Raw genomic sequence first — 25,872 nt, forward strand, 5'->3', positions numbered from 1 at the left:
TAAATATAAAACGGTCTAGAAGAACCTTAACATTGGATTTGTAATCAATTGGAAAGCATTTGGAAATGCCAGGGGAAAAAAGCTGTAGGATAGTTTGATTGGTACTAGGTGAAATACGCTCTCCATGTATGGTGAATAAATTATTATATTTATGAGTATTAAACTATCAGCATGAATTTATGAGCTCTAATGAATGTTATATCTGATGCATGAATCATTTACCCCTCTAAATTTTCGTCATTCTATTATTAACCAGTAGTTTTATTTGTATGGTAGCTTGTTCGTGTCCTTAGCACTCTCCTAGCTTCTGGTCTGAGTGTGTGTCGTTGTCCTGTGTGCTGTGTACGGAAAGCGAGCGCGTTACTGGTTTAGGCTATGGTGTGGAATCACCTTGTGCCACACACCCTGGTGGTAGCTTGCACGGTATCTTGTAGGTGTTGATGCAGGTGAAAAACTCCAGGAACGCGGCAAAAACATGTAAAATTTTGATTGGACGCGCAATGCGTTGATGCGTTCGAGCGGCGAAGTGGGCGTTGTTGTTACCTTCCTTGCTGAGCCAACTTGGTCCACCATGAACTTTACTCATTGCTACTACTACAACAACTCAACTGCTACTTTTACTTCGCTATATATCATTGGTTTTTAATGGGGATGCTTCCATACTAAATCAGATTTGTTCCATGTCTAAATTTCTATGATGTTCGAAAATGAAAAGGAAACTTCGTTGATTTCCACTGATTTATTTCGTCCGTACGACATGTTTCGAACCATAGAGGTCATTATCAAGTACTGTTACCAAGTACCAAGGTACCAGGTACAAGGTAACAGATACCAAGTACCTGTACTTGGTAATGACCTCTATGGTTCGAAACATGTCGTACGGACCAAATGAATCAAAGGAAATCAACGAAGTCTCCTTTTCATTTTCGAGTATTAACTTCCTCATAGTTGAGACTAACACAATTGAACGTATTCTATGATGTTCTTCCTGTGCTGAAATATTAATCTGTGCATTAGTTTTTGGGGACATTCGTTAGGAATTTGCCTTGTTGCAGTAAGGTTGCCATCTATGTGTGTCGAAAGTATGTGTTTCGCACCGTTCATTGAATCCTTGTAGAGGCCCTTACATTTTCGCTGACCGCTCGAGGTTAATCGATATACTCTTCCCGGAAAATTAAAGGGCACAATATAGAAGGAAATGAGTTTGGGAGGGGGAGGTATCGAATAGTAAGGATAAAAAGAGAAGCTTCCGTCTCCATTGTGCGTGCCCCTGACGCTCTTTCTTGAATCGAGAAGGAATTTTCTCGGGTCCTCGCCTGAAAATGGGCTTTAATTGAACTTTGCGCGGAGTCGACGATCCGAAATCTACAGATGAAGCTGTCCTGCAGGGCTATTCAGTAACTCTTTACGCGGTCGCGAAGACGAAAGATTCCGTTTACGTGGTTACGCCGCGTAAACATTCGAAGACGCGTAATTTGCTATTCAGTAGGCTTCACGAAAACATTTTCGTGCCTTCCCCTCCGCGGTAGTGGGGAAGTCGAAGATACCCGAAGTTTCCTGCAATACGTCACTGCGAGCCAATCAGAGAAAATCGGCATGCAATTGTCCTCGACAAACAAAAATAGAGCGAGATTCAGCTGGTAAGTGCAATGCTATTATGAATTATAACGTTGATTAATGAAAACTATGTTGTACACTTTTAAATATAAGTGAGAGCTCAACGTGTATATTAATGTTGAAGGTGAGTGCGTTGGAAATATGTATGCGATTAGCCACCTAAGATTACAGTGAGATATTGGGATAAGAACTTGTAAATGAGAGGAATTTGGCGTTATTATGCATTTGCTTATGCCAGATTTTAGGTATGCCTTTGCTTTGATGGACCCATTTTAATGATAATACAAGTATTTGAATTGAAGTAGTCAGTTTCGTCATATCGTTTATCGCAGAATTGGCCGGATAACTAGTTATAGGCAATGAAAATAGTAATGTAAACAGTCCTCATGAGTGTGGTAAAATGTTTTGAAAATTATTATCAACCGCAAGCGATGTCCTAAGAATAGTTTGCTTAATTATTGGAAGACTGTAGATAAGAAAGGATAACTTTACGGGATAAGAGCTGGTAACAGGGTGCTAAGAAGACGGAAAATAAGGTGAAGAACTAAACCCCTCAAAATAGATAAAAATAAGAATCTATTTACAACGGACTGCCTATCGTTACGTTGCAACCCTGACTTCAATGTTCACAATTTGTATCCTGGCATTAACATTTAAGAGTTATGGTACTGACGAAATGCGTCTCAACATTTGTCGCTAACGTATATAAGTACACCTAACTTTTTAGAATGGAAGTGACATTAAGTTCATATTTTTATTGAATAAATTCAAATTTTTCATTTTGTAGTGGTTTCAATTTAAGAGATACCTTGGGAATTTTTAAATTATGTACAAAGTCAAGTGAAGGAGTTTATACCTCATAATTTTGGATTCTTAAAAATCAATCACGCTATAATATTATATAGGTAGCAAATTTGCAGCATCTAAAGTCATCAGCACACCTAAAAATATCACTTTCTTACTACCGTTCCTAAGAAAAAGGAAGCACAGCCTGAATGGGTGGCAATTGATATAAACTGAGCTATAGTGATGACTGTTCTACTTTTACCCTGAAGTTCCTCACAATCAACAAGGTTAAGAGACCCAAGCAGTGATAATTGTTAAGGGAAATTTCTACCTAGTGAAAGAAATTATATGTCTTATGCAAGTAACAGAAAAATGCATGAAAAAGTAATGGATGAAACATGACCCATTCTTAATTTTTTTTTTCTCATTTTAGACCATTCTGATGAGGATGGAGGCAACTACAGGGTATCCCTTCTATGAGGGATCCCATGATTAATTTTAAGGTGGAAAACCGTAGTTTGACCACCAACAAAAGCAATGGTAGTGTATCAATTGGTAATTTACCAATGCATTAGGTAATCTGGTAATAATCACTTGTCTAATAGTTCTGGCCTTGTTTAATATACCTCTTCCAAGAATTAGGGACTCCGCAAGAGCTGGGATCTCCATAATAATCAGCCTCGTCTGGGAAGGGAAAACCAGCCCCTACACACATATTATGAAGTACAACACAAGAATTAACTATCAATCCTGATTTCATTGGTGTACACTCCAGCACTCAATGTCTCAGCAATCATCTGAACCTAGAGTTAAGAACCCCCATGCACCTCTCAATAGACTTCATAATTTGCTTATGGGCCTCAGTTTAATAAGTTTCAGGGGTACTTGGCCTGCCACATAGTATTCCAGCCTGGGGCCAGTGGTGGTGTGGGTTACCTAAGCCACCTATCATTCATTACACTGTTTTTAATATATTCGATGCTCAAGGATACAGATATGATATAAAAATTATTCTTTCTTTTCGATGCAAGGAGTTTACTTTTAAAAACTCAAGGTCATTACTTCCAATATATTATTAATATCATATAATGTATGCTAAATTATGAACCAGATGATAATTTTTCCAAATTTATACCAAACAACGAACACTGATATCCACTCTCCCAAGTACATTTCATTTCCCTATGCATGGCTGATTGATTCCATATATGTATCGACATAATTGATAATCTGGAAAAATTGATGCTTGCAAATTACTGTTAAATAAAATAGGAATGACTTAGAAATGATACTCTCTTACTTTATTTCCTTTGAGCTTACCTGTAATTATTTAGTAACTATAAAGAATAACGAAATGCAACCGCTGTTCTGGAGGTGGTATCAGTTACCATCACGTTTCAAATTGTTTAAGAGTTTGTTTCACAAGCATGTTATTAATATGCTTCTGAGTGGGTTTTCATAGCATATGGAACGAGAGTAGTTACAAGAGACATAAGCTGTGGATGTAGAATGGGTTTCATGATATAGCGAATATGAATCATTAAATTACAGGGGGTGGGGAGCTGTAATTTGGTAAAAGCTTGTAATATGAATAGAAGAGTGGCATTATCACCAAATTCTTATCAATGCTACGTTTCTGATCCCATACTAATGGAAACAGCCTAGGTAAAGTTGATGAACAACCAGAGCAACATCTCCATTAATCGGTTACTTACATCATGCCATATTATAATGCGGGAAATTTAACGAAAGGAACTGGATCCTTTATTGTGAATGCATAAATACCTAATAACTGTGTTAGGCCTATTTGTAGGAATACTTCAACTATCACCAATTAATTTGAGAAGGACTGGCATGTAAGGTAATGATGATTTAGAAACACTCACGAGAATAATTTTCAGAGTCAAGGTCTAATCCATGATAAATTATTAAAATAAATTACAATGTTGGTTTGATTATTCTCCAACAGTATAAATTTGTTGGAAAATGCTATGTAAACAGTAATGGGCTCATCACAATTTGTTCTAAAAATTCATGGGCATCTACATCAGCAGCAATTCATGCTTAATTTTATATTACTATACTCTGCTCATTTTCTATTGATGGGAATTATATATCTTTGGTCAATATGGGAGGAGAATTCTATGCTTCTGTAACCTCCTCAACTTCTCTGCTTACAGAGGGATGGCCAAGTCCCAAATTATTGTCACTACCAGTAGCTGCCATGCCCATAAAATTGCAGTGCACAATATATCTAGATTTAGGTAGGTATTCCATGTACAATTTTCACTAACTTATATAGGGATAGTGGTTGATGTGGTTTAGTAATATACCTTCAAATGCATTCATACTACTAGAGCTCTTTGAGCTGGAATCATGTGGGGACATAAAATATTTATTAGCTTCCAAGCTAAATCTTTATCCAATATTTTCCCTGAAATACTTCTATGTTAATACAAAAGGGTCATATACATTCATTGGTTCCCTCACACAAGACTGTCTCTTACATCTCTCTCCTCCTCCTAAGTATTTCTAGGGCTCTCACACCAATAATTTTCAATCAGATTCGATCGTTACATAAATTAACGATACACATTCAAATGAAAATAGGTTAGCCTCACCTCACCTTATGAGAACATTAAAATTGTAATCTCAGAAACAATAAATGGTCTCAAAATGTTATACGGAACAATATATATCTATAGCACATTAACAAGTAATTGGCTGTCTTATTTCATAGATTTACAATGAGTCATTTCACATAAAAGTATAAATCCCTTAGCTAGGGTTCTGAGTGGCTAGAATGTGGGAGTCAATTCCTTCATACAATCATGATACTGCAGCAGGCACAAACAGGTATCTGGCTCTCAGACAATATCCTCTCACCACTATCCACAATCAACATAAATAAGATGATTGACTTGCCTCAATTCTTTAATAGGGACCATCACACTAATGGCCATTGAATAAATACTCTCGCTCTCTCTTCCATAATAATCATAGCCATGCCATGGACTCATAGGCATAATCGAAAGGAAACATCCTGTATGATAGATATCACAAAAACGACAATGTCGACCCCAATGTATATACTAACCATTTTGAACAAAACAAATCTCTTATATCAAGAAATACTTACAGTCCTATTTTGTCACAAGACAGATGACACTGAAAACAGTAGTATACTCAATGATGACTACTTGGTAAAATAATTTAACTTGTACCCACTATGCTATGTACATAAATAACATGCCCACAAACGTCTATCTGTCATACAAGTATCTACCTATCCGCAGTTTAGACATGGTAACCTCCAGCCACAGCAGCTGCACATTTCATTTGCGAAAAGGACCTAATATAAACACACAAAATCGATTCACCTATCAGTTATATCCTTTCAGTGTCAATATCTTGTATTTGATTAGTTAAAACAATAGCCATCACAACGTAGAGAAAAAAAATATACATCCACTATACGGCAATAATTGTGAATATTTATACATCGCCAGTCTGAGTAAAAATATTGATCAGCAGAGGAGCTGTCTTTCTGCTAGTTATGTCCCTCCAACTTCATCATCCAAAAATATCTTATACAACTGTATATACAGACTGTAGAGCGCAGTATTCATTCATGTTATTTTAGCATTGATGTTGAACATGAGCCCTTTCAAACCAGAAGAAACAAAATAATCTTATGATCATACTACGAGTTGTTTACCTTCTTAGTGGATATTGAAAGTAGCATTTGTACTTTATCCTAAGTTCTTGAATCCCGCTACATACTCCTTTTGCATATACACTAGTATTCATAGAGTAACACTGCATTCCGAAGTGGGAAAGCACTGACTAACGCTACAAAGGTGACTCGCAGCAGCAAATTCATGAATGGAACACATACGTTTCCTCTTAACCAGCAAATATCTTCCTAACTTTGTAACCGTCCCGGGGAAAAGTAGAACAAAGCATTTAAAATATCTACGCTCATACATCATCTACACTCATAGTGAAACAGACGACGGGAAAATGTCTTGTAAACACGCCTTAAAAACAAGATGCGACGACACATTTCAACTTAAGTATTCACTTTGATAAACGGTTGAAAATAAATAGAGTACTATTGAGATATTCAATTAAGCGGGCGATAACGATAAATATGAAAAATATAAAACATTTCCTCAATGACAGATAACAACACCTCCAACTCCAATAGGTATGTATTCCGAAAAGAGAATATGAGAAGCATATACAAGACAAGAATAATTTAAAATTCATGAAATTAACAGTTAAATATGCAAAAATATTACTTGCACGAAATGAAATTACGTCCACAACTACAATGAACACCGCTGTTTACATGGCAAAGCAAATACTTGACATATATTAACGGCATGTGGCCCCGTCGTCTATCGCGGTCTGCTGTTTACGCGGCGGAAACTGAGTTTTCGTTGACAACTCTCGTCGCGTAAACTGAAGCACGAAACTTACGTGGCGGAATGTTCGAAATGGCTTACAGAATAGCAACAATGTGATTTTCGCGATCCCGTCACGAAATCTTTCGTCTTCGCGACCGCGTAAACAGTTACTGAATAGCCCTGCTGCTCTCTGTCGGCGGCGAAGGGGTTGATGGGTATGCCGTTACCTCATCCATTGTTGCGTTTTGCGTGGATTAGCTGCGCTCCGTCGTCACCGAGAAGTTCTTCCCCCATTCCTCCCGCCATCTCACAGAGTCATCCCAAAGGACTGGGAGTGGGGAAAAATATAAAAGAGACTCTGAGCTTTTTTATGCTCATTCACCGAATGAGCCACCGTTATACCCACTTCATGCGCGGCCGTAATGGGCCTCTTTAGCTTAGCTTCTCCGTCGGCTCTTCTTTCCCTGTACGAAATATTCCTCGTGCGTGCTCCCGGCTTTCTTCCGCGTCCGACCACTCGTAAGAGTGGCCCTCTCCACACAGTCAAGACTGCGGGTTGTTACTTGCGTGGATGATCTCGGTGTGTTAAAGTTCTTATTAGGTTTTCTCGCGTCTAGATTTTAATAGCCCACGTTTCTCTCCCTGCCGGAGACCTTTTCAGTGCTCATGGTTAATAATAATATTGTATACCTGCCCACTCTAATTACCTCCCCCTCTCTTCGCGCAAATGAACTTAAAATTAGTTCATTGGTATCAGACTCAACTATGTGTGGAATGAGCCACCGTTCATATTCAACGAAGTCAAGTGGAAGTAAACGAATTCTTCTTATCATTTTCGAACTTAAAATTAACTGTCGGTTACCTTCTACAGGATTATACTCTTGTACACGACTACCGACTATTAATTCAGTCGCAGATGGTGGTCCGAAAATCCCTATGGTTACCTTTAATTTAGGAATAGTTTCTTTAATGGAATTCTTCCCTTCTCAGCCAGATTTGTTTTAGGTTCCATATTATGACTGTTGAATTGTTAACTTCGCAGTGGACAATAGATACCTCGTGAGAGTGGATGGCCAAAAAACGCCCATGAACCCTTCGACTCGTTACAGCCTATTTGGTTATGTATTACTCTTCGAAAAGTCGCGTTATCACGTTGAAATTATCAGGGTATGTTGGGTCGATCTGTGTCAAAATTTGTCTTCATCTTATGCATAAAAATTTAGCGTCCAAGAAAGTGCTAACGCAGATTTTTTTAATTTGAGAGACCGGAAAATGTTTGCGGTCGCCTATTCCAAAAAAAATCGAAATTGGCTTTAATATCATTCGGCCTCTTAAGAAAAAAAGACGGGTCGAGCGATTGTGATTTATCTTCTCAAGGTCCCGCCCATCAAGCGAAATGCTGGATTTGAAGTGCCCTGCTCAAAGTATATGCAGGAATCGGTCTCTATCTTAAATATCCATGTTACTATCGGTATTCGAACTCGGGCCTACAGGTTCAGCGCCATCTTTTCCGACTTCCGAGGCCCTCGAAATCGTGGTTGTCCTCCTTTGCATGGCGTTCGTTTCACGGGGCGGCAATCGCCCTGGACGCCGCTTCGTGCGTGCGGAAGGATATTAAGAATATTTGGTGAGGAGGGATGGGGGGAGGGAGATTGGTCGGCGCCTTTTGAAGTCCGGCAGGTGCTTCCTTTTGTCTGCGAGCGCGCTGATATGCCTTCAGATTTTTTTTCTCTTCTTTCTCTCTCGAAACGAATCATTAACGCTCGGAAGGGTACCCCCTCTCTCTCTCTCTACATCTCTCTCTCCCTCTCTCAGGGCCGCCCAAGAGTGCTTGTGCCTGTGCGTGGAAAAAATGTAATGTCGTGGTCGGTCTGGGCGTTGTAAGTGCCTGGGAGAGTTGGGAGAGATTGAGCAAGGTGAACAATATTTTTTAGGTGTCTACAAGGAGGTGGGTGGGTACATTTTTATTTATTTCTATCTTCCCCAGTGAACAGCACATAATGGCTTTTACATAGGGGTCTCCAATATTAAAATGCACACCAAAAACACCCATATAGGGGGCGGGACTCGAACCCGCGACCTTTCGGTTTGGTAGGCGAGGACTTGTACCCACCGCCACCGAGGCCGGCAAACATAAACGAGGGAGATTTTCAGTTTCAAAGGACCGAGATTTCTATGCCAAGAACCGAGATCACGTGATGGGTTTGATGAGACCAATTGGCGTAATACGAAGTTAGACTTTTCCATCACCAATCTAAACGTATTTCAATGAAATGACGATACCCCTTCCCCAAGTTTAGCCTTGGAAAATTGTTGTTTTGAATAATAAAACGTGCAGCATGTGAACGTAGGGAACTGTTTATGGGAATACGTTTTGGTTTCCTAAATATTCTTTTCTTTATGTTATTACGTGAGTAGGTATTTTAAGTGCTAGTTCACTCTGCACAGGCCTTTCACTTTAGACTGACACATTCACAGCCCTTATTGTGAATTGAAGAGGGAAGTACATGAAGGAAGGGGTGGCTGCCAGAATGCTTCATAAGTACTCCATGGAAATCTACCTTAATCGGTAGAATACTTGGATGATAATAATTCACTTTTGCGTTGAAAAAATTGATTTGAAGAGGTCTGACAGGAGGCAGATTCCTTTTCAGTGACCCGAGACACTCGTGCAAGTTGTGCTGGCCGATAGGTGCTGCCCGCGTGTGGGCATGCACTGGGAAAGCGATGCTTTTACGACCGACGCGGGTGGCGTTCGTCTTCTTTCTCTCTCCTCTCCCCTCCCTCTCCCGCCCGCAATGCCGTCTTCATTTTTTTCTCCTCCTCGATCCATTTAGAAGATAAAATATAGCCCCGTATCGGCAGCATACATGTCCGAGGTTTTAATCTCTCATTCGTGGCAAAGGGTAGGGAAATCAAAGACGTCCGAACGAGGTCTGGCTGGAGAAAGAGAGAGAGAGAGATGGCGTGAGGGTTTTTTTTATGGTGCCTCGATATCACGTTTCCCGCTGTCTTTTCACTACTTCCCCGTCCCTGTGTTTCGGGACAGTAAGGGGATATCGCGCCCTCTCTGGGAAGTCAGTGACATATCTTTTACGTTTGGCCCGTGAACCTCTTTTGCCATCGTGGTTATTCTGTCGAAGCTACGTTTGGTTTTGAGGATGACCAGCGACCGGAAAAACCGGGAAAGTCGCTCCATATCTCGCTCTTCGCGTATACCGCCTAAATTTGTCAAATGTTATATTTTTTGACTCATTTTTGTATAAATTTAGGTACATTAATCATATATATTTTATTGGTAGGTATATTTTTCGGTATACTATTTTAAGAGACCTACAAACCTATCGATTTTATTTTATTGTATTTTTAATATATTTCATTATTCTCATCATTATCATAAGTCAAAAACAATTTAAAGAATGGTTTGACGAAGCGTCTAACGTCAATGCTTCGCACCCATTAAGTAATATTCTATAAATATTGAAGAAGAGTACAAATCAATCAGGTGCATGCTTACGTAAATGTTTTAATGACTTTTGATTTGTGGCTCTCTAATTTAAATACATAGTAAAACTTTTGCAATCATCTCATCACTCAGGCTTTTATGATCCTGGCTTCCAAGTGGGGAAGATAGCATAGTGTACGGTAACCGAAAGAATCGGGAATAATGCGTGAATTTTTAACCCCTCGAATTATGCATGAATTATTCATGAATTTTTTCCCCAACCTGGAATTTCAAAATCTTTTATTTCTAATTAATTTCGCATAAAATTTGTCAGTTCAACACCCATTTTCTGGACTAAAATGTGTTTGTCGTAATATTTATTGAAGTAGCTTAGTAGATGCATGCAGTATGCAATTGGACTACCAAATGCACACCACACGGTCCAAAAAAACGTCACGCCAACTAACAAATTACACTACCACATGCGGTTAAAAATAATAATAAAATTCCGAAACATGCATTGAATTATACATAAGTTAGTAGTCTTCACTAAAAGTCATCCAATCTACTTATAAGTTCCAACGCTGCCGTTATAATCTCTTATTGATCTTGGAAAAAAATGCTTTCCGATTCTGTCCGTTCTACAGTCCATCTCTTCTATTTTGCCTATATGATCCGTAGCATGCTCGCCCTCGTAAAACATGGCCAACTTCGTCAGAAAAGGCACTGCTCTTTAATTTATCTATGAGTTTTAGTTTAGACAGAGATTCGTATCCGAGTTTATCTAAGAGGTCAGTTACGCTAACAAGACTATCGTAACGACCTTTCGCGAACCTGGCAGTTCTTCTTTGCACGCGTTCTAACTCTGTTATCAAGCCCTTGAAACGGTCAGTTTTTCCGCCATCATTGGAGCGATCGCTGAAGCTGTCCTTCGAAAGGGATAGCTAAATTATCGTGTGATTCAGGCGTAAGCTAAAGTTGTGGTGCGGGCAGTGTTTTCACCGCAGTGGCATGTTTCCTTGCTGACCACCCGTGGCCATGTTTGAAGCCCGCTCGTCACTCACCTTGGGCTCTCGGACGTAAGACGAAATGCGAAGGTATCTGGACAAAAACAGCCCAAATTGCCTCGCCGAGTTTCTACGAAGGATGGTGGTGTCTTATTTCTTTTGGGGAGAAAGAAATGCCCATTGGGTTTGTCGGGGCACACCTTTAGATGGGACCGGAAAAGAAGAATCCCGGACGACTATTGAGTTCATTCATGTTCGAGTTTTAGAGGACGCACGTCACAACCGGTCGTATTTGAAATTTTTTCGTGGTAGATTATTCATTTATTATTTAAGCTATAATTTTGAAATTAAATTAACTATCGCCCTAAGTCCTAAGATTGGATTGACGTAACTTTCTATTCCGCTCTCCTACCAGCTAGCCTTTTCACGGTGACGTATTTCTTCCCTTTTACATCCTTTATAATCTGCCCTATGTAACTCACCGGGGCCGCCCTTTACCCTTCCTCCCGTCTACGTGTCCAACGATTGTCTTCATCAGGCCATCATGTCTCATAATTTCCCGTCTTCTCCTTAAGACTTCTTTTTAGAAGACTTCTCTTTTCTCCCACTCTTCTTAGTAGGTACTTCGGACTTCCTCATTACTGACTCGTTCGATCCATTTTATTTTCACCATTCTCCGAAAGCACTACATTTCGAAAATAAAAAAATTACCTTATTTTTTTTATTATTCAAACCACATTACTCTTCACCTCTTCTATATAAGCTCGCAAAGTACTCCTTTTCATTAAATCTAGCGTTTCCATTTCGTTGCTCAAGAAAGGATCAACGGTCAGGCAGAGATTTTGGCTGTGAATGCCCTCAGTTTGAACTAAATGACGTTAACTTCGCATCAGATGAGCATCCCAGCAGAAGAGGCTGGGTCGAGAAAAGGAAACCACCCACCCTTGCGTAAAATACCTATCGCTTAAGTTTCCGGGAATTGCGACCTTAAATTTCTCTCCCTTGTTGCCGAGTAAATTATTACGGGCCTGATTCATCTACGCTCCTCCTTGTGGTACAGTGTGGTCGGTGGCCCCGCCCGAAGGAAATGGCTGCCGGTAAATACCTCAGAAAACCAAAGGAAACCGCAAAAAGGCCTCACTTGGCGGAGAAAGAAATCTCTCACTTGGCGGTCGAGAAGGGTGTCAGAAAGAAACTTGACAGATACGTCCCGCGGATGTCTTTTCAATCTCATTTTCTGCTCACCTGGTGAAAGGAAGGGATGGTGAGAGAGAATTGTTGGACCCTCATCTTTTCAGGCGGCGCAGCGGGTCGGTAGGGGTTTATTGCGTCGGCCTCGGAAGCTATAGCAGTTTTATCAATTTTTGAAAACCCATTCTTGATAAGCGTACTTCTTTTGAGGTAAACATTTTAACCCACGTTTACTTCATTTGTTATTCTCTTTTCGACGGATTTTTACGTGCTGATACACCTAAGGGATTCGGAGATAACTTAGTTAAGGTAGTTGTTAAATTACTTACAAACTAATGATAATTTTCAATTGAACTAGTTATAAACTCTTATTTAATGAAGATGACGTTGCATTACACGTGATAACAGTGAAGGTGTTCGTTATGAAAGTTATATCTTACGAGTCAAAAAACGACCTCTTTTTCAGTATCGGCGCAGAAATGTTTACTAAAATTGCTAAAATATTTTTTTTAGAGAGTATAACATGTAACGAAAAAAGCTCTCCGTCGATGAATGCCCGGTCCTCGATCTATGGTTTTCTCGTGACATATCAGCTGTTCAACCTCGTATCGCTTTAAAGTTGAAACGGAAAGTAGGTGTGCTTATGTGTAAATGGCTGGTGTCCTAGCGCCCCTTGCCACACGCCTTTTAGGTGGCTTGCGAGGTAGTATGTAGATGAGGCTCCAGCGAGCTATCGGTATCTCTTCACCTCACCACTTCCTCTTCTAGTCTCTGACCGCTGCCGATGCGTACGTCAAAGGAAGAAGACGTCTTGCGCCCAAAATTCCTACCGTGGCATACGGGACAATAGCACCTCCTCCGACGGAGTGTTCTTGGAAAGGTCGCCTCTCAGTGGGGGAACGGACCTCGCGACCACCTGTGTCGAAGTCTCGTGCATTGGAGGAGAGAGAATATGGATTGAAACGTTAAGACTCCTTATCTCTGGGTGACGTCGAAGTTGAATTGAATGATGGTGAAGGGAGACTAGGGGTCATGTGTTTGGACTGACCGGATGCCTTAGTGGGTACCTTTGTTGTTAGTTTCGTTGCTCTTCGATGCCTTTTCATCATAGCTCCGAGTCTTTTGTCCTGTAAAATTATTATGAGCACGGCAGTAACGATAAAATTGTGGGGAAAAATCTGTGGTACTCCTTTGTGTTCGTTCAGATAATGCGTGTAGGCCGTGACCTTCCACGTACAGTAAATGCAGACAGTTAAAGTTAACATGCGCTCGGAACGTTTATACGACTCTTAACGAAATTTTTTATATTTTACGATTTTTATTTCTCCAAAATTATTTATGGTCCGGAATTCGCCCTAGACGTGAGGAAAACCCGCAAAACCTTGAGTAGCCCGGAGTTTATTGATTGCACTGGTGAGAGAAGTGAAGGGTAAGCATGCCATGTATGCATAAAATTATTTTAAAATTGGTTCGAAGCTGTTATGAGTAGGTGTTACGATAACTTGACCCGAAATGCAAGAGTGATATGTGTTCCCGTGGCACACGCCGTAAGGTCCCAAGAGCACGTGCAGGAGTTTGGAACGGGGAAGGTTTTTGCCTTTACAATGGCCCGAGGCCCTGTCCATCCGCGCCGATCCCTCCACTCCGCTTATAGGTGTCCCAGGAAACTCCCAGAAAGTAAAGATGACTCCGCCGCCCACACACGAGCAGGTCTAGCCACCACCCGAGTTGTCGGGGTGGGAGTCTGCCGTTAAAATCTCCCTCCTCGAACTCTTTTTTCGAAAAGCCAAACCCAGCGGGGAAGGGATTGGGGGGAAGTCACGTGGGGATCACAATGGTCAGAGGCGAAGGACAAGGGACCATTCCTTCTCCCTGTCCAATTTTCCCCGCTTGGCTCATAGGGGCACCTCTATTCCGTGTGTGAAGATGCCTTGGGTCCACTTTCGGCATTCCGGCTCCGAATAGGGTAGTTTCCTTCATCAAAGAAAATGAAAGGTATTGATTGCGATTCGTTACCCACCATTAGTGTATTCATAATACACAAATTATTTGGTTTTTGAAATACCGGTTTAGACGAATGGCAAGGGTCAAATTTTATCCTCATTTGAAAAAGGCCAGATTGGCGCCCATGCGATTCCACTCCGCATGACGTCACAGGGACCTAGTTTCTACACGAGAGGATAGGAGTTATACATCGTCTGAGGTTACCAATGCATGCATGAGCCACAGAGCTCAGGGAAACATGTCTTAATAATCACCTATTAAAACTGGCTAATTTCGGAAAGTTTTCTTCGTTTGATAAGGTATTAATAAACCTTTTTTAAGCCAAGCGCTACCATCCAGCAAGGTACTCAGCTATCCGCTAGCATCCTGCGACGTATCAGCGCTAAGCCTCGCCTCAAGGTCACCTCACCGGGCGGGAGGGGGAACCAGAAATACGACGTACGGAGATATTTCCCGGCATTCATACTTAAGCGTCGCGTTTTCGCGCGCTTGAAATTTTTCACTTTTCATTTAATCGCGAAAAATAGATGTTGTCATTTAAAAATTTAAAAGCGTGATATACGTACTCCAGGAGTAATAATCTTTCGATTAAAGCAATAAAAAAATGATAAGAAACCACCCTATTGCAATTGAGAAGTCTCCAGTCGTTCTCAAAATACGGTATCACCTCCACGCATTGAAGAAAAGTCGCCACTTGCACCTCTGATGGACCGAGTGATCCGAATTTCACGAAGGAATACGATGTGAAAAAGATAAACTCGGATGGTAATCTCCGTCAGACCGAGAAAACTGGTATCACTTCAACTCGTAAACGGCTATTTTGTAACCGACATCTCGTTAACGGACAGTTCGTAACCACAACAATTCGTAACCGCGACCGGACAATTCGTAACTGACACTATTTCGTAAACACGACAGTACATACAATGACGTCCCGTAACCGGAAGTGATGAAATCACATCATGGAGAATATGAGGAATATTAATACTCCGACTTCCAAGTGTGCAATAGTAGCTTGAACTTGCGAATTTCCGAATGTTTTCCGTCCTCTGAACACGTTTTCGATAGTGTTTTAACTCTATCCTTGTCTGAAACGATTATTTATGAAGTTTTTGATCCGCTGAAGCCGAATTTGCGGTTATTTTTTTCTTAATCGTTGACAGACACATTTATACTATCAAATTCTTTAAACAATTGAATGTTTAAAACTTCCTACATGTTGCAGAAAACTTCCAACCTTACAAAATGCGTCATTTTTTCCGTATCATGTGGGTGAGCGGAGATTGTCTGCCCACCTTTTACTTCTCAAAGCCGTGCCTCTTTCCTTCCCCCACCCCCGGCCCTGTAACTCCCACTCCAACCTACACACGGCCGGGCCATCCTCAAAAACGTCTCCTTCGCTTTCTCATTCCGTCACCCTTTCTTCCTCTTTCTTCCGCGACCTCCGGAACCTCTTCCTACCTTGGCCCGCTCAGGTTGGTCCTCCCAAGTTCTTGCCTCTTTATAAATACACACGCCAGAATCTTTTTTTTTTTCTTCCTCGCTGGCTTTGTGGTGCTCAAAAAGCTCCGTCCACGTCTTCCTTTGCTTCCATAACTTACCGGCCCTGAGGTGGTGGCGGTGTGCTTTCCTTCTATGGCTTTCGACTTCTCTTGGTATCTTCTTCTTCATGGTCTGTCCCTCTTTTGGCGTCTCATTCCTCGAAGACGTCTTCTTCCCGGAAGGATTCGATTATTCAACCCCGAGTCAGGAGGGTTAGGTTACCGCGAGAATTCAGATCGGGCGCGTACCTGGATTCTATGTGGAGGACTTGACTTCTCTCGTATATAGGCGAGGGTGCAGATGCGTAGCAAGTGATCAAATTAGAGATGCCTACCTTGAAAATTACAAGTTTCATGATCCACGTTACTTTTACCGTTACCAATCTGCTTCAGCACGTAAGTACAATATCAGAAGCAGGTGAATACATTGGACTGCCTCCCATCACCTCTTAATTTGCTCCTAGGTGATATTTTTATATTTTGTAGCTCCCTATCAATCGCAGTGTTAATGGGAATGATGATTCAACCTATTTAGCAATTAAAGGGGAGTAATATCAAGTATTTAAATTTAATTCGTCATAATAGGTTATTTTTCTGCTTATACTGTATTGTAATTATGATTTATCTTTAATAAATCTGAAATATGATCAGATTCCATACCCTTGAAACTTGTGAGGCTTAAACTACCTTCACCTGGTTGAAAACCCGAGAAAATTGTAATTCGAATTCGTTTTTATTGTAAATTGTAGTTTGTTTCAGAAAAAGCCCATCTTCATTTGTCGGAAAATTAATTTTTAACGCCGAAGCTCTAATTGAGAATATTTGATCATGAATAGTTATAACTGTAAAACAAACTTTACACCGTCTATCGGTAAATGAGAAGTAAGTCAAGGCCTGGAAGTTCGATTTCGATTGATCGGACGACCGCCAGTGCGCCCGGTCTTACGGTTCACCACTTGTCCCCCGCCTTCCAGCCCAGTGGTCCCAAGGTGGTCCCTGATCTCCGGGCTGTGGATGTCCCAGACGTCGAATGTCGTAAAAGTAAATCCTTTGGCACGTCATCCTCACTTCACGACGGATTTATTCGTCCGGCCACGTATTCCGAGCACGCGTTCTTTTACGAGCACGAGCTTCCGTGACCGCGGAGTCCCACACCGCTGCGAAAACGCCACTTCAACTCGTTTCATTACTGATTCGTGCGACCATTTGATCCGCCCCACTGGATTCCTCCCGCGTCGAAAAACGCCCAGTTCCTGGACATACTCTAGCGAGTGACGAGGGGGCTGTTAGCATCACTCCCGCTCACCCTGTAGTGATTTGTCTTTTCTGGTGACATATTGCTTGCTTCATACTTACCCTATCATCTGGAAATGTTAAGGGTGTGTAGATGTGGCCTTTAATCATAAAATCAATCCCCGATTAATACCTTACGTTGAGGAATTAGTGTAGTTATATGAAGTTGGAACTCTGTAAACATCGAAGATGACTGAGGTAAACGGTCCCCTAGTTCAATATGTTGGTCCCCATTTTCGATATGTTGAACATTTGAGTGAATGATCAATACTTGACCTGCAATCGTTTTTATTGTTTCATTCGGGGAGCGTGGTAGCTTAGTGGGTAGAGTGCTTGGTTACTGACCGAGGGGTATCGGGTTCCAAAAATCAGGAGAAGCCTTTGGAAACCTTCAGCTAAAAAACCTCGAAGTACGAGGTGGTCCAGAAGAAGGAACTGCCCCTACTACTCTGAATATTTTATATTCATGCGCCTGTGACCTAGTCCAGGGTGAGCTCTACCATCACCTATCTCATCCAACCTACGGGTTGAGATACTGAGAAAATGTGTGAGGAAAAGGCAAGGGAATACATATTCTCTTTCTCATTCGGCGACCCTAAATACCTAGCATTCAGTTAACATAGTAGTGTATGCACTTGCTTTTGAATACGATGACCATCCATAATGTTGTATATAAAATTTGGTGGCTAGGTGAGACTGATGCCGTTTGTGTGTAGAAAATGTAAATTTTTAGGACTTTAAATAACTTAATAAAGAGCGAAATTTAAGGATTTGCTTCTACGGGTCAAAGTTCCGTAAAGAAGATATTTCACGAACGGTTTCAGTAATTTCAACTTTCCACTCAACGTGAGCTTCGAGAAAATTTTTTTGTAAATCCGATGTAGCGACTCTTATTCTTGACCTGGATGATAGCCAAGCGTGGAATTACTCCTTCAGGAAATGACATCTCCAGCGGCATTAGGAATCTCATTTGCTGGGCCATATGAGCCTCTGCTTACGCGAATTACTTGCCTCCTTTTTTTGCCATCCACAGCTGACTGCCTTTCTTTTTTTCCTCCAGCCTGTCTCAGGCAATCGCAAGGCTTTTCCGCCAGGTCCGCGTTTTATCAGGAAAGATTTGCTGTATCCTCATGCGGAAGAAGTTATAATTTGGAAAAAATGTGACCTCGTCTTATGTGATATTTTACGTTTTCGCATTATTTTCACGGGATTATATTTGGTGTAGTCGACGGATTGTTTTGAGGTTTACATGGAGAATTGACGATTCTCTTTTAGATTTCTATGATTTTTGACTATGATTATAAGTTTTGCGAGTGATAATTGTAACTACTAATGTGCTTACTCATTCCTCCAAGTCGCTGTTCAACGCTTTGTGGTATAAAAATTTAAGTGAGATGAGATATTACATGGGCATGGTTAACTCTAATTTATTGATCACTTAATCTATATAATATTTATATGTATTTATTTAACCACGAGGAACTTTCACAAAGTTAGCTCCCAAGCGATTGAAGATACACCCTGTCATCGTCAGTGTCGTTTGTTAAAACTTGTCTCTATTTTTATGCAATTTTTGCGAAAATTTCTGCTTTCAAATCAAAATTTGCATTAATTTTTCTATGCATACAAATGACACCGTTGTGAAATATGCTGTTTTACACCGAGTATTGGGAACAGGGAAGTAAGACTGTCACAGCTAAGCGGTACTTTTCTCTCATCAATCATTTCATTCCTAATTGGTCAATTGAAAAGACGTTTTTGCAATAGCTGGTGATATTCTGTAAGATTTTCCTCTTGAATTCTATAATTTCTTCAACTCCATACATTTTAATCCCTTCGAAAAACCTTGAAGCTTAGTCCAAGTTCTCATTACATGAAATTTTAAATAGTGCCACATGTCAGATAATGACAAAATATTCCAGATTTACATCCGTTATGATTGATTTTATTTTGACAAAGTATATAATATTATTTTCCTGGGGAAACTTACAAATAACACCGCTAATTTGAATCATCGGCAATTTTCTGCCGAGTACAGCGAATATTATAATTTTCCATGATTTTTTACTTTAATTAGTGAAAAATCTTCCACTGAATAATATTTTTTCGCTTGGATAGGTATAATTTTTCAAGCTAAAAATGTCTATCGACCGATCGATCACGGCAAAATTTGGCCCAGCTTATATAGCTGGTGAGGGGTCAGATGCCGTTGAGTATATGTATCACCTCTTCAGCGACGAGTATTGTGCACAAAATGGCAACGCGGGGGAAAAATGACAACACAAGCGTATAGGGACCAATACAAAATTTCTATCTGCTCTTTATTATCAATGAAAAGTAGAAAGTCTTGAAATTTTCACGGGAATAAAGCACGCGTTTCTGGAACATTTGGTTACCTTTAGTGGTGGGTTCTCGACCCAAGCCAGTTCGAAACGAGTGCATACGTCACGGATTTGTCTCCGTTCAAGGGAGCCAGCTGGAATGTCATCTTCGTCCCTTAAACTCTCTCCTACCTTTCGGAGCTCCTGGAGAATGGAATAATCCCCTTCGGAAGCCCTCCTTATCGCATTAGGACCTTCCCAGAATTCCGTATTTACATTCCGGAGGCAGAGCCCGACTACTTATCTGTGTTCGTCTCACAACTCTGGACCCCCTGTCTCCTGCCCTCAACAGTGTCCCAACTATCCCAGCTAGCTTAACTGCTTCCACCCCCTACTATTGTCATATCTCAGTGACAAGCCCATCATCTTTCCTTCATTTATCTGTTATTTAATGCTGGTATTTATTTCGCCGAAACAATATTAATAATAGTTTAAATGTGTCATTGCTAAAATGAGGCCAGCTTCGAGAAGTCGAAGTGTATGAAGAGGTGGCGCCAAATAAAAGGTTTTTCCTTCAAAATTTCGCGTGAAAGATAACATTCACTAGAAGTCTCTTTAGTCAGATTGTGCGTAGCTTGTCGTACTTGGATTTGGTGTAAGATTTCCAACATCAACCTATTGAAATCCATTCATAATATTTTTTAAGTATTGTATTTGTGTACAACTAAAATATTTGTTTAAATATTGATGTTTATACACTTGGCACAAATAATTTATTGAAGCTTAAGGAAATTAACCATGTGCGTTTAATGAATATATCATATTTATCACTCTTGGATTCTTGGTATGCTTGCAATTCATGACATACGTAATTGGAATTCATGCTTTCATTTTGAAAGTTATAAGAAATATGTTAACATCGTGAAATTTATAGAGCGTATAGACTATAAGCTTTGCAACATTTACTTGTAAATCAAATATGAATATTTTGAATATTTCAAATATGAATATAATATTTTTTTACCTGAGAGGTACATTTTTTATGTGTGGGATACAGGTGACCATTGACAAGTGTCTGCTCATATTACCCTAAAATTCTACAAGACGATAGGTAAAGTTATGGCCTAGTCACAGGTTAGGAAAGTGAAACAAAACGCGAAAGGTGAACTTGGAGTAATGCGTCTTCTTTATGAAGCACCCTCTACGGCATGGGCGTACCCAGCGAGGATAGCTGCCCCCCAGAAGCAAAAATCGCAAAGTTCTGTAAGAAAAGTCAGGACTAGATAGAAACGAAAGTTTTGAACAATTTTTCTCTGAACCCTAAAAAAATGATATTAGCATAAAGCACGTAAAATAAAAATAAATTTTTTCGAGGTAAATGATTATAAAAACTAATTCTGTTGTAATTTTCGTAAAAAAATTGGTTTCATTTACCTTACCCGTGCTAAAAAGTTACAACTTTAAAGGCCGTTTTATACGGGGCACGAAATTGCGCAGGTTAAATGGCGTGGAATTGCGCGAATGCATGAACGAAATTAGAACAGGAGCTAATCTTGCATGTGTTCTCACAATTCACCGCTTTACCCGACGCAATTTTGACTGCGCCTTCGTACACACGTCAGATTTTGCAAGTACGTGCCCCGTGTAAAACGGCCTTAACGATCATAGATTGCCCCCCCCCCCCTTCCTACTTTTGATCCTGGGCTCGCTCTTGCTCTGCGGAGGAAGATGCAATGAGGACCTTTTAGGTTTCTGCCCTAAGGTTATTGAGAAATTGAGCCACTGTCACTTTTGAGACGTAAATATTGATCCATATTCTTGCTAGCCGACCGCCCGCTGGGCCTCCTCTTGCATTTACTCATCCAGAAGGGAAAAATCAAGGCGAGGAGGTTCGCGTGTGGGATTCGGTGTGGCAATGAACTCCGTCACCCAGTTGTCACTCGGAACATCAATCCTGTGGGGGGTCACCGCCAAAAGTTTAGAGAACCCGTGGAAAAGGTATGGTTTTATTTTTTCGTAGAAATACGTCGCACGAATCGTTAAGCCTGAATCACACGATCATTTTCTTTCGTTGCGAAAAGTGATCACTAGAGCGATCGCCTTTCGCGACCGGAAAAGTGATCGCTCTAGTGATCATTTTTCTGAATCACACGGTCACTCCCACCGTCGCTTTTCGCATCATTTCCGATATCACAGCTCGTTGCCATAGGACCCGCATCACGAAAATATATAGCGTGTTTGTTTAGCTATGTCGTTCCCACGATTGCCAAACGTTGCGCTGCAATCGCTCGATACGGGATACGTTCTGATTGGCTGATATTGGGTCTTAGTGACGGTTTTAGCGACGGAAAAAGCGACCGGACGAGTGATGAAAAATAGTGATGGGAATCCTCATCGCGATCGTGAAAAACAATTGCCGGCGACGATCATTTGCGAGTGATCACTCCGAAATGACGGATAAAACGATCGTGTGATTCAGGCTCTAGGGGTCCATAAATGCGTTACACCAACGTCTAACTCGCTCTCTATCAGTGGCGTAACTATGGGGGGATGAGGGGATAGATCCCCCCAAAGCCTCAGAGAGATAAAAATTATATTAATAACTATCGTCCAGTTTTTACATACAATAACAGCATCTCCTTACAGATAACTTTTAAGTGCCAAAATTAATGTCAAATGTATTTCGAGGCATGTCATTTTTCAAATATTTTCCCGGAACCCCCGTTACCTGGGGTTGGGGTCCCCACCCCAGGCCCCCTCATCACCCCAAAGCATGTTCCTAGTTACGCCACTGTTCTCTATAACTTGTTCTGCTGCTTTGGTAGTGCTGTGTTTTGAGGAAACGTATGATTAGAGAATGGTTAAGCGAGCATCCGTTTTCTATTGGGAAAACGTCATTCATCCGTGAAATTTTGGACGAGTACATTTGAGTTAGGTACCTCTGGTAGTTTTCAGAAATTAGGCATGTTCCCCATTACATGAGTTTGAATATGAATTTATATAATTTTTAATGTTCGAGTAGTTTTTAAAAGACAGTTTATGCTTAAAATTATCTAGTGATACGAGGTAGGTCTGGCAAGAAAATGGAAACCTTCAATTTGTGCTGGAAATACTGTACTTTCAATACTGACCCGATGCTCTGTGAAAATTAGGGATTTATCACTTTAAAAATCGTCTTTTATGATTTATTTTCTATTTTAAACGTTATTCCAATCCTTTTTGCTTTGCTTACGTCAAATTATGCGTGGAGCCGACGAGATAGGGCGTCCAAGTGGGTGTGCCGCTTCCCCACCCTGCCCTCTGGAGGCCAGGAGGGCAAACACGCCGCTCAAGCCCTGAAAACCTTCCCTTCCCACAGGTCGTGTCATTAAAGCGTGACTGGGCGGTTGTGAGTGAGTTAGAGGGTTTCTTTCCTTAGACGTTCGTAGGAAATGGGGATATTTTTCCGTTTCGATGCGGAGGAGACCGGCTAATTTAGCGAGGTGCCTCAAATGACCAAGGTTTGAAGAGTTGAGTAGATATTTTTATAGGTGCGTCGCTTGGGAGGGTCGTGCTAAATAAAACCGTTGCTCGCTGGTGGAAAAGAGAGGCAAAAAATTGGATGTGGAATCTAGTTCCCCATAGTGGCATACTTGAGAATTTGGTTTAATTTTTTTCACGCTGAAATCCAATCTTCTAGTGTGGAATACTTATTTATTCAATTTTTTAAATGTTGATACTTGTCCTTTTATCGCCTTTTCTTTTTGTGGCACATTTTTAGATTTTTTGAAATTTCCATTATTAGCTATCATATTGAATAAAAACTTTTGGGCTATGTCGCCGCGTCAATTCTTGGGTGGCCCCAACGTTTCCCAACCGATGCTGTTCGCAGTCATTGCTTGAGAATGCGACCAGCATAGATCGGGAAACGTTGGGGCCACCCAAGAATTGACGCGGCGACATAGCCCTGAAGTTTTTATTCAACATGACGAGTACCCGCGAAAGTTTTAACGAAGAATTAGCTATCATAGTTAATGCTGTTTTGATTTATGCCTTCATATCTCCTGGGTGTAGTTTCTTTTCACGCATCCGTCCCTCCGTTTAACTTGGGATTTTTCTCGAAGGCATCTTGAGTATTTTTTTGCATTGGGTTGTGTTTCGCGGCACTGTTAATGGTGACACTTTTGGCTGTCTTTCCTCTGTTTGTCTGGGAACCAAAACACCATTGTTTGTTCGCACCAGTGTATTGCCATAATTATTATGGCATTTACTTGTGAGTTTTCTTTTCAATTTTGATAATTGCTCAGGCGCAGAAATGAATATGCCACTTCTAGTTCATCTGAAAGCTCATAGTAGTTCGGTGAGTTGTATTGCGGTCAATGAGGAGGATAATGGCTTCAAGGCAACGTTTTTCAAATAACCGAGTTGCTGGATATATGTATAATTAAACATAGCAACTCCTTTCCCTTATTAAAAGTTTCCATTAAAATCTTCAAGGCGGATGGTTGACTCCACGGGAGAGGTGTTGGTTCTTCAAACGAGCAATGTAAACGAAATAGAAATCTTTGGATCGCTTGGTGTAAGTTTCACACTCTCTGAGTTACCCGAATTTAAGTCATAATTGATAAGCGCTGTAATTATTTATATGTGCATTTCTTGGATAAACTATTCGAATTTACAACCGAGAGATGTTGACCAGTGATTAAACGGTGCCAGAGAGTGTTCAACGCTGGTAAACTAAGGAGTGGACCTATTTTTTTGCTGAGCAGGGGTAATTAAGTTTTGGCACCTTCAGGGGTGGGCTCTTCAGGGTCCCTCCTGCCGGGACAGGGCTTTAGGGCCGTGCGGTTTTTTTTACCAGGAATCCCCTGGGTGGTGGAGGTCGGCGGGGGTTCTTGGCTTCTTCCTCGACTGGTTCTTCCATACTACCTGTCGCCCGGCCATTGTATTCCCTTTGCCCTTCCCCTGTCTCCACTTTCCATTCTTCCTTACCTTTTGGAAGTCAACCTCGTGGGCCGTCTCCTACCTGTCAATGCGCAGGACTATTTCATCTCGCGTGGAAATTGTGAGTGTCGCTCTCCAAGGTCGTGTTCCAGTTAACGTTTACTGCCCTGGGGAAAGGTGGTGTACTGGAAATGTCAAGAAAGATTTGACGCCCTCCCGGCGTAGATACCACCGTGAGTCGTTGTTAACTGTTGAGATGGCTTGAGATGCCTCACGCCGCACCGTCAAAAACTCCAGAAACCTAAAATCACGGAGGATTCTCAGGTCTGCCCTTAGAATTGTTGTCGCTCCGCGCTCATCAAATTCAAGATTTCATGAATACCACTGGTGGCGCTATTAGTCATCTAGGTATATCCACTTTTCTCGAGGAAATACATGGCAGTGATACGTAACTTAGTCAATAAATCATATAAACCACTCATTTAAAGCAAACGAGACAATTGTTAACTAAAGGAGAACAATGCCCTTCCCGTGAATAGCGAAAGTCACAATGAACGAGATACAGTTGCCCAGTAGCGCCGCTGAATAAAATGCGCGCGAAACGGCAACAGATGTAACGTTTGACCGCCATGTTCTTCGGCCTCCTTGTATGGAGTCACCTTACCTAAAATGCAGACGACCTGAGGACCTACAGGCTTCAACGAAACATGGAACATATCGTAGGCTAGGTGACAACATGGCGTAGAGCGGGGTAAATAAATAGGATGAACTTGTTTATAATCTGGAGTGCATTTCGTGAGGGGTCATTTCTGATCTCTTATTGCTTGCAATAAAGGTTTAGGCCACTCGAAAACGTCCTTTCCTTCTTGGTGAGTTGATTCTGAGAACGCGATCCGATATCATCTCTCTAGAAGGTTCCTTTGCGTAATTCAATTGCCATATGAATGGCGAATCCGGTTCTACAAGTTTAATAATGTATGGAATGCCTAACACTTTCTGTGCCGCCTGAATCCTCTTACGGTGCGCCGGTAGGTCATGGAGGTGTAACTGTTAAAGTCCTTGTGACGTAACGACCGAGTTTTTCCCATCATTTATGTTCTTAAACAAACCTATTTCCTGCACGAAGGTTTTTACTATTTTAGGGCTGTGACCTCTCGTCGACTTTGACGAATATTATGCATTGTGCGAGTTTGCATCATAATGAGATTTTACTCAAAAGATCAAGTCTCCACGTTAGCGCTATGTGCACCCAGAATCTCCAATATCTATCGCCATTGTTCATGTAAGTAAGTTTTTTCTTCGGTGCGTATTAATTTCGTAAGTGTTCAACTT

General features: G+C 41.0%; 1 protein-coding gene and 1 long non-coding RNA gene across 3 annotated transcripts in view; both read left to right on the forward strand.

Annotated features, from left to right (window-relative positions):
* The window catches only part of LOC124157444 (protein patched), a 179,355-nt gene that overhangs the window by 111,764 nt on the left and 41,719 nt on the right, over window positions 1-25,872 (forward strand). The window lies entirely within an intron of this gene.
* Window positions 1,610-3,432, forward strand: LOC124157445. Of its 2 annotated transcripts, none has more exons than XR_006864602.1 (3): window positions 1,610-1,640; window positions 2,837-2,943; window positions 3,040-3,432. It is a non-coding gene; the product is annotated as an uncharacterized LOC124157445 (long non-coding RNA). The 2 variants fall into 2 exon arrangements; XR_006864601.1 differs by lacking the exon at window positions 1,610-1,640 and adding an exon at window positions 1,647-1,741.

The sequence above is a fragment of the Ischnura elegans genome, chromosome 4 (genome assembly GCF_921293095.1).
Source record: "Ischnura elegans chromosome 4, ioIscEleg1.1, whole genome shotgun sequence".
Lineage (NCBI taxonomy): Eukaryota > Metazoa > Arthropoda > Insecta > Odonata > Coenagrionidae > Ischnura > Ischnura elegans.